Here is a 10,234-nt window from a genome sequence, read left to right as displayed (position 1 = left end):
CAGATGTTGCTGCCACGCGCCTGAGAAGCAACAGCGGCCATTTGGGCTGCCTTGGCCGCCCAGACACAGATTGCAGTCGCCCTCACGAAGCTTGTTAGCACGCGCCTAGCGGCTGCGGCCGCGCTCTCACCGGAGTGGGCCGCCGAAGTAGCCGTCACGACGCGGGTCCACGTCCCCATCTTTCACCAGCGACGATTGAACAGTGAAATGGGATTTGGGGAGTGAGCTAGTGTGCTTGACACGCCGGATGTGGACTGTAGCCGACGCACCTTCTTGCGTAAGCCATAGGCGTACTATGCACCGACGATGCTCCAAGATATTTTCTGCTGCATCTCACACGGTTGGTGATAATAAACTGTGTGCGATCTACATGATTTTTCGTCTTGATTTGAATTATGCAATGGGGTCACAGCTGCAAAGCATGGTGTTTGAATTGCTAGAACTTTTATCTGAAGTGAACATCCAACTATTGGTGTGTCGTCAAAAAAATTGGAATTATTCTGGGTTCGTTTGGACGTTTTTATACATTAACTTGGTTTTGTAGGCATTTCAGGTGTATAATTCAAATTTGAACTACATGCACATGCTCCACTACATATAAACTGGTTGAAAAACCGAATATGTGTCCTTGGTTGCATGCTTAGGTCCCATGCAAGAAATGGGAATGAATGTCAAACACCCAGCCACCGTCACTCGGCCGCAAGCATTGATATATTTGGTTTTTAAATTCTAGTAAATCCAAAACTCGTCTGATATACTTGGCAACCTATCATGGAGTGGCATCAACATGTTGTGGTAAAATATTTGTCCCATTTGGGGCAGGTTTGGGTATAAGCTTCTCCCAAACCATAGCTTCTCACAACAAGCGTGATGGTTTCGGTAGGGAACGTGCCACCTTTGGGAACGAAACGATATATGTTGCCTCTTATTGCTTAGAAAAAATTTCTAGTGTCAACATAGAACAACAGGAGTGTTGTGTTTAATTGTGGAACTTTTTGGGGTTCGTTTGGACATTTTTATACATTAACTGGGTTTTCTAGGCATTTTATGTGCACAATTCAAATTTGAACTACATGCACATGCTCCAGTGCATATAAATTGGTTGCAAAATCAAATATGTGTCCTTCGGTGCATGCTTAGGTCCCATGCAAGAAATGGGAATGAATTTCAAACACTGATACATCTCCAACGTATCTATAATTTTTGATTGTTCCATGCTGTTATATTATCAATCTTGGATGTTTTATAATCATTTTATATCATTTTTTGGTACTAACCTATTGACAAAGTGCCAAGTGTCAGTTGTTGTTTCCTGCATGTTTTTTACATCGCACGAAATCAATATCAGACGGAATCCAAATGCCCCGAAACTTTACGGAGAATTTTTATTGACCAGAAGGAACACAACGGGCCTTGGCTGCGCCTGGGGGTGCCCCGAGGGAGGCACAACCGACCAGGGCGAGCCAGGAGGCCCAGGCGCGCCCTGGTGAGTTGTGCCCACCTCGGGTGCCCCCGGGACCGCCTCTTTGCTCTATAAATACCCCAATATTCCAGAAACCCTAGTGGGGTCGATGAAATGTTCATCCAGCCGTCGTAGAGCCTGATACATCCATTTTGCATCATGATTTTATATCGATATTTATGGCATTATGGGCTGTTATTACACATTATGTCACAATACTTATGCATATTCTCTCTTATTTTACAAGGTTTACATGAAGAGGGAGAATGCCGGCAGCTGCAATTCTGGGTTGGAAAAGGAGCAAATATTACACACCTATTCTGCACAGCTCCAAAAGTCCTGAAACTTCACAGGACTCATTTTTGGAATTTATAAAAAATACTGAGTGAAGAAAATACCGGAGGGGCTCACACCCTGGTCACGTGGGTGGGGGCGCGCCCTACCCCCCTAGGCGCGCCCCATTGCCTCGTGGTCCCTCTGGCAGGCCTCCAGTGCCCATATTTACCTATATGGTGTCTTCTACCCTGAAAAAAATCATAAGCAAGCTTTCGGGAAGAGACTCCGCCGCCACGAGGCGGAACCAATCTAGGGCTCTGACAGAGTTGTTCTGCCGGGGAAACTTCCCTCCGGGAGGGGGAAATCATCGCCATCGTCATCACCAACGATCCTCTCATCAGGAGGGGTTCAATATCCATCAACATCTTCACCAGCACCATCTCCTCTAAAACCCTAGTTCATCTCTTGTAGCCAATCTTTGTATCCAAACCTCAGATTGGTACATGTGGGTTACTAGTAGTGTTGATTACTCCTTGTAGTTGATGCTAGTTGGTTTATTTGGTGGAAGATTATATGTTCAGATCCATTATGCATATTAATATCCCTCTGATTATGAACATGAATATGATTTGTGAGTAGTTACGTTTGTTCCTGAGGACATGGGAGAAGTCTTGCTATAAGTAGTCATGTGAATTTCGTATTCGTTCGATATTTTGATGAGATGTATGTTGTTTCTCCTCTAGTGGTGTTATGTGAACATCGACTACACGGCACTTCATCATTGTTTGGTCCTAGAGGAAGGCATTGGGAAGTCATAAGTAGATGATGGGCTACTAGAGTGACAGAAGCTTAAACCCTAGTTTATGTGTTGCTTCGTAAGGGGCTGATTTGGATCCATATGTTTCATGCTATGGTTAGGTTTACCTTAATACTTCTTTTATAGTTGCGGATGCTTGCAATAGGGGTTAATCATAAGTGGGATGCTTGTCCAAGGAAGGACAGCACCCAAGCACCGGTCCACCCACATATCAAATTATCAAAGTAACGAACGCGAATCATATGAGCGTGATAAAAACTAGCTTGACAATAATTCCCATGTGTCCTCGTGAGCGCTTTTCTCTATATAAGAGTTTGTCCAGGATTGTGGTAGGCATGCCTGTTATTTCTGTTAAAATAGGAGATCATTGTTATCATGGCTTGTGTGATATGGGTGCTAGTGCTAGTGCAATACATCATTCTTTATATGAAGAAATTATGCATGATATTGCACCTGCTGAGATAGAAGATATCGATGTTACCATTAAGCTTGCCAATAGAGATACTATTTCACCGATTGGGATTGTTAGAGATGTTGAAGTCTTGTGTTGGAAGGTTAAATATCCTGCTGATTTTCTTGTTCTTGGTTCCCCACAAGATAGCTTTTGTCCCATTATATTTGGTAGACCCTTCTTCAACATTGTTAATGCTAGGATAGACTGCGAAAAGGATGTTGTTACTATTGGTTTGGGTGACATGTCTCATGAGTTTAATTTTGCTAAATTTAGTAGACAACACCGTGATGAGGAATTGCCTAGTAAAGATGAAATAATTGGTCTTGCTTCTATTGTTGTGCCTCCTAATGATCCTTTAGAACAATATTTGCTCGACCATGAAAATGATATGTTTATGAATGAAAGAAGGGAAATAGATGAAGTATTCTTTAAACAGGGACCTATTCTGAAACACAACTTGCCTGTTGAAATCCTAGGGGATCCTCCTCCACCCAAGGGTGATCCCGTGTTTGAGCTTAAACCATTACCTGATACTCGTAAATATGCGTATCTTGATGAAAAGAATATATATCCTGTTATTATTAGTGCTAACCTTTCAGAGAAGGAGGAAGAGAAATTATTGAAAACTCTGAAGAAGCACCGTGCTGCTATAGGATATACTCTTGATGATCTTAAGGGCATTAGTCCCACTTTATGTGAAAACAAAATAAATTTGGAGAAAGATGCGAAACCAGTTATTGATCACCAATGATGGCTAAATCCTAAGATGAAAGAAGTGGTAAGAAAGGAAATATTAATGCTCCTTGAGGCAGGTATAATTTATCACGTTGCTGATAGTCAGTGGGTAAATCCTGTCCATTGTGTCCCTAAGAAGGGAGGTATTACTGTCGTTCCTAATGATAAAGATGAATTGATCCCGCAAAGAATTATTACATGTTATAGGATGGTAATTGATTTCCGCAAACTAAATAAAGCTACTAAAAAGGATCATTACCCTTTGCCTTTATTGATTAAATGCTAGAAAGATTATCCAAACATACACATTTTTGCTTTCTAGATGGTTACTCTGGTTTCTCTCAAATACATGTGTCAGCTGAGGATCAAGAAAAGACCACTTTTACTTGCCCTTTCGATACTTTTGCTTATAGATGTATGCCTTTTGGTTTATGTAATGCACCTACTACCTTTCAAAGATGCATGTGGCTATATTCTCTTACTTTTGTGAAAAGATTTGTAAGGTTTTCATGGATGATTTCTCCGGTTATGGATCCTCTTTTGATGATTTCTTGAGCAACCTTGATCGAATTTTGTAGAGATGTGGAGAAACTAATCTTGTCTTGAATTTGGGAGAAATGCCACTTTATGGTTAATCTAGGCATTGTCTTGGGACATAAAATTTCTGAAACAGGTATTGAAGTTGATAAAGCTAAAGTTGATGCTATTGAAAAGATGATGTGTCCTAAGGACATCAAAGGTATAAGAAGTTTTCTTGGTCATGCCGGTTTTTATAGGAGGTTCCTTAAGGACTTCTCAAAAATTTCTCGGCCTTTGACTAATCTACTACAAAAAGATATAGATTTTGTCTTTGATGATGATTGTGTCGAAGCATTTGAAATACTTAAGAAAGCTTTGATTTCTGCACCTATTGTTCAACCACCTGATTGGAATTTACCTTTTGAAATTACGTGTGATGCTAGTGATTATGCCGTAGGTGTTGTTTTAGGGCAAAGAGTTGATAAGAAATTAAATGTTATTCAATATGCTAGTAAAACTCTAGAGAATACCCAAAGAAATTATGCTATTACTGAAAAGGAATTTTTAGCAGTCGTATTTGCTTGTGATAAGTTTAGACCTTATATTGTTGATTCTAAAGTAACTGTTCACACTGATCATGCTGCTATTAAATACCTTATGGAAAAGAAAGATGCTAAACCTAGACTTATTAGATGGGTTCTCTTGCTACAAGAATTTGATTTACATATTATTGGTAGAAAGCGAGCTGAGAACCCCGTTGCAGACAACTTGTCTAGGTTAGAGAATGTTCTTGATGACCCACTACCTATTGATGATAGCTTTCCTGATGAACAATTGGCTATCATAAATGCTTCTCATACTGCTCCATGGTATGCTGATTATGCTAATTACATTGTTTCCAAATTTATACCACCTAGTTTCACATACCAGCAAAAGAAAAAGTTTTTCTATGATTTAAGACATTATTTCTAGGATGACCCACACCTTTATATAGAAGGAGTAGATGGTGTTATTAGACGTTGTATACCTGAGCATGAACAGGAATAGATCCTACGCAAGTGTCACTCAAAGCTTATGGCGGACACCACACTGGAGATAGGACTGCACATAAGGTATTGCAATCCGGTTTTTATTGGCCTACTCTCTTCAAAGATGCCCGTAAGTTTGTCTTATCTTCTGATGAATGTCAAAGAATTGGTAATATTAGCAGATGCCAAGAAATGCCTATGAATTATTCACTTGTTATTGAACCATTTAATGTTTGGGGATTTGATTATATGGGACCGTTTCCTTCCTCTAACAGATATACACATATTTTAGTTGATGTTGATTACGTTACTAGGTGGGTAGAAGCTATTCCAACTAGTAGTGCTGATCATAACACCTCTATTAAGATGCTTAAAGAAGTTATTTTTCCGAGGTTTGGAGTCCCTAGATATTTAATGACTGATGGTGGTTCACATTTTATTCATGGTGCCTTTCATAAAATGCTTTCTAAATATGATGTTAATCATAAAATTGCATCTCCGTATCACCCACAGTCTAGTGGTCAAGTATAATTGAGTAATAGAGATCTCAAATTAACTTTGCAAATGACTGTGAATAGATCTAGAAACAATTGGTCCAAGAAACTTGATGATGCATTATGGGCCTATAGAACTACATATAAAAATCCTATGGGTATGTCTCCGTATAAAATGGTTTATGGAAAAGCATGTCACTTACCTCTTGAACTAGAACATAAGGCATATTGGGCTATTAAAGAGATCAATTATGATTTCAAACTTGCCGGTGAAAAGAGGCTATTTGACATTAGCTCACTTGATGAATGGAGAACCCAGGCCTATGAGAATGCCAAACTGTTGAAGGAAAAGGTTAGAAGATGGCATGACAAAAGGATACAAAAGCGTGAGTTTAATATAGGTGATTATGTGTTGCTATTCAACTCTCGTTTAAGATCTTTTGCGGGAGAACTTCTCTCTAAATGGGAAGGTCCTTACATTGTCGAGGAGGTCTATAATTCTGGTGCCATAAAAATCAACAACTTCGAAGGCACAAATCCAAAGGGTGTGAACGATCAAAGAATCAAAAATTATATCTCAGGTAATCTTATAAATGTTGAAACTAATGTTATTGAAGCCGTAACCCCGGAGGAATACATAAGAGACACTTTCCAGACTGTTTCAGACTCTAAAAAGGAATAGGTACGTGATACAGTAAGTAAACCGACTCCAAAATAGTTCAAATGGTAATTTTTTTCTGTTTTGGAATATTCAAGAAAATAGGAAAATAATAAGTAGTTCGGGAAGGACACGAGGCTTCCACAAGGGTGGGAGGCATGTCCTACCCTCCTGGGCGTGCCCCCTGCCTTATGGGCACCCCGTGCGCTCTCCGGACTCCGTTTTCTTGCATGATACTTCTTTTGGTTGGTAAAAATTCACTATATAATATCCCGAAGGTTTTGACCAACGTATCACGCAAATATCCTCTTTTTTTGTTTCTAGTTGTTTCTGTAGCAGATTTAGAGCAAGATGTCATCTCAGGATTCCGACGGAGAGAGCTATGTCCCCCATCTCATTGCTGACCCAAAGACTTATGGGGATTTATCTCCTTGTGGTCGAACTACGGATGAGGAGGAGGATGCTCATTTGATGAGGATCAATGATTCAAGTTTGGAGGACGAGGATGTCCCTCTACCTCAACCTGGGGATATGCACGTGAGGTTCAAGAAGTCTAGTCTTCCTAAGAGGGCTAAACTATCTAACAACGGATCTATTCCTTCTCATTTTCGGCAGAAAAGCAAAGGGGATTTATGTGACAAGATCTTGATTCTGGAATCAGAGGTCGATGATTTAAAGGAGGAAATTTCTCTCCTCAATTACAATATGAAGAAGCTGAAAGCACAATTTACATCATCAACAACTCCGTCATCACCACCTCCGAAGAAGGACACATAATCACATAGATATGGGCACTCCCCTTGGCAATTGCCAAGCATGGGGGAGGTGCCCCGGTATCGTATCACCATCACACTCCTATCTTTGCCATTTTTCTTAGTTTGATCATTTTCGTAATATCTTTATCTAGTAGAATAAAGTTTTAGTGTGATTTAGTTTTGAGTTTTGCTTTATGATCCTTCTATGTAATTGAGTCCGTGAGCTATATAATAAAGATTAGTGTTGAGTCAAGGGCTTGATTATCTTGCTATGATCTCGAGGGAATTAAAGAAAAGAGAAAGAATAAAAATAGATAAAAAGAGATCATATTGATCTTATGGAGAGTAATGACTTCACATAAAGGGTATGATGAATAAAAGTTGTTAAGAGTTGACAGACCCAGTTTTGGTCATCGGTGCAATTAATAGGAAGTAATAAAGAAAGAGAGGTTTTCACATATAAATAATATATCTTAGACATCTTTTATGATTGTGAGCACTCATTAAAATATGACATGTTAAAGAGTTGATGTTGGACAAGGAAGACAATGTAATGGGTTATGTTTTCTTATATCTGAAATATAGTATATTGTCATGGATCATCCAACATGTTGAGCTTGCCTTTCCCTCTCATGCTAGCCAAATTATTTGCACCAAGTAGAGATACTACTTGTGCTTCTGAATACCCTCAAAACCAGTTTTGCCATGAGTGTCCACCATATCTACCTATGGATTGAGTAAGATCCTTCAAGTAAGTTGTCATCGGTGCAAGCAATAAAAATTGTTCTTTAAATATGTATGATTTATTAGTGTGGAGAAAATAAGATTTATATGATCTTGTGATGTGGAAGAAATAAAAGCGACAGACTGCATAATAAAGGTCCATACCAAAAGTGGCAATATAAAGTTATGTTCTTTTGCATTAAGATTTCGTGCATCTAACCATGAAAGCGCATGACAACCTCTGCTTCCCTCTGCTAAGGGCCTATCTTTTACTTTTGTCTTATTCCTTATGCAAGAGTCATGGTGATCTTCACCTTTCCTTTTTACATTTTATCCTTTGGCAAGCACATTGTGTTGGAAAGATCCTGATATATATATATATATATATATATATATATATATATATATATATATATATATATATATATATATATAGGTCCACTAAACTGAGTCTGAGCGTACTATAACTAATTGTACGCTCCGCCCAGCGCCCGACCGAACCAGCCACACACACCCCACCCCACGTGCTAATTATTTTTCGGGTCCATGTGCTTCCCAATGCGGGTGATAAATCCATCGTAATGTGTGGGCAGATTGTAGTAATGGATTTGGCCTTCGCTGTGGAGCATAAATCTTAACGTCACTAGCGTAGCTCCCTAGTAATGAAAGGATATCTCTAGTAATTAGTAATGTGCAAATGGTACTGTGATTACTACCTATCCGGCAGCCAGTAGCAATTGGCACGTAATTAATGAGCCATGATAAAATTATCATATTACGTACTCCCTCCGTCTCATTTTACAAGTCCTACGCGTATACCTAGGTTGCCAATTTAACCACCCCAATATAAACTATATAACACAAAAATTATATCTTTTGAAAATAGAGCATCTGAAGTTTATATTGATATATTTTTTGTAATATATGACTTGTATTAAGTTGGTCAAATTGATGACTTAGGGGTACGCGCATGCCTTGTAAACTGAGAGAGAGAGGGAGTATATCAGTAGGGTAACACCAAATACTTATTCTAGTAATCCATTTAGTATCAGATTTTTTTAGCAAGATCATTTCATATCATATTTGTTACTCCATCTCAATAAACTGTTATTAATTGGAACAATTACTAGATGTTCTATACAATTACTGGGTAAAATTGCTAGAACTAACTCATTTTAATCCAAGTCTCAGTTTCTTTTCTTCTTCTTTTTTGAAAAGGAGGATACCCCCTGCCTCTGCATAAATCGATGCATGCAGCCATAAGTCCCAGTTTCTTACTAGATTAACAATTACTATATTGTACAGTCTTGATAAAATTTTGGTTTGATGTATATATTATTTTACTATTGAATTTACCAAAGAAAACCCTATAGGTACTATTCCCAAGCAATTACTAGAACTGGCATCATTTTAGTTGTAGCATTACCATGTGCCCAAATTACTTTACATTGGAGCATGGAGTACTAGTGTGTGGCAGACAGTAATGGTTACTATACATTTCCTAAACTATTACCGTACTTAGTTATAATACCTGCGTGGACCCAGTAAAGCTTCTAGTGGTGTTACCATTTCCTCGGCCCCCTTTACTGCCAATAATTAGTGACGTAGTTGCGGAACGCAGGTGAACCACCACGGATCGTAACAAAAAAAAGACGCATTACTATTTTTTCCGTAAGGTTTTACCTTCAGTAATTAGCGACCGAGGAGGTTGGAGCGACACACATAATTAGGACTATATATATATATATATATATATATATATATATATATATATATATATATATATATATATATATCCAATTGGATGTAAGTTAACTTGAATCATTATTGTTGACATTACCCTTGAGGTAAAAGGTTGGGAGGCAACACTATAAGCCCCTATCTTTCTCTGTGTCCGATTAAAACTCCATACACATAAGTATTGTGTGAGTGTTAGCAATTGTGAAAGACTAAATGATAATTGAGTATGTGGACTTGCTGAAAAGCTCTTATATGGACTCTTTCCGATGTTATGATAAATTGCAATTGCTTCAGTGACTGAGATTATAGTTTTATATATATATATATATATATATATATATACATATATATATGTGTGTGTGTGTGTGTGTGTGTGTTGTGTGTGTGTGTGTTGTTGTTATAAGAATGATCATGATGCACACATGTCCGTATTTTATTTTATCGACACCTCTATCTCTAAACATGTGGACATATTTATCGTTATCGCCTTCCGCTTGAGGACAAGCGAGGTCTAAGCTTGGGGGAGTTGATACATCCATTTTGCATCATGCTTTTATATCGATATTTATTCAC

The sequence above is a fragment of the Triticum aestivum genome, chromosome 2B (assembly GCF_018294505.1).
Source record: "Triticum aestivum cultivar Chinese Spring chromosome 2B, IWGSC CS RefSeq v2.1, whole genome shotgun sequence".
Lineage (NCBI taxonomy): Eukaryota > Viridiplantae > Streptophyta > Magnoliopsida > Poales > Poaceae > Triticum > Triticum aestivum.
This window is presented reverse-complemented; position numbering follows the sequence as displayed.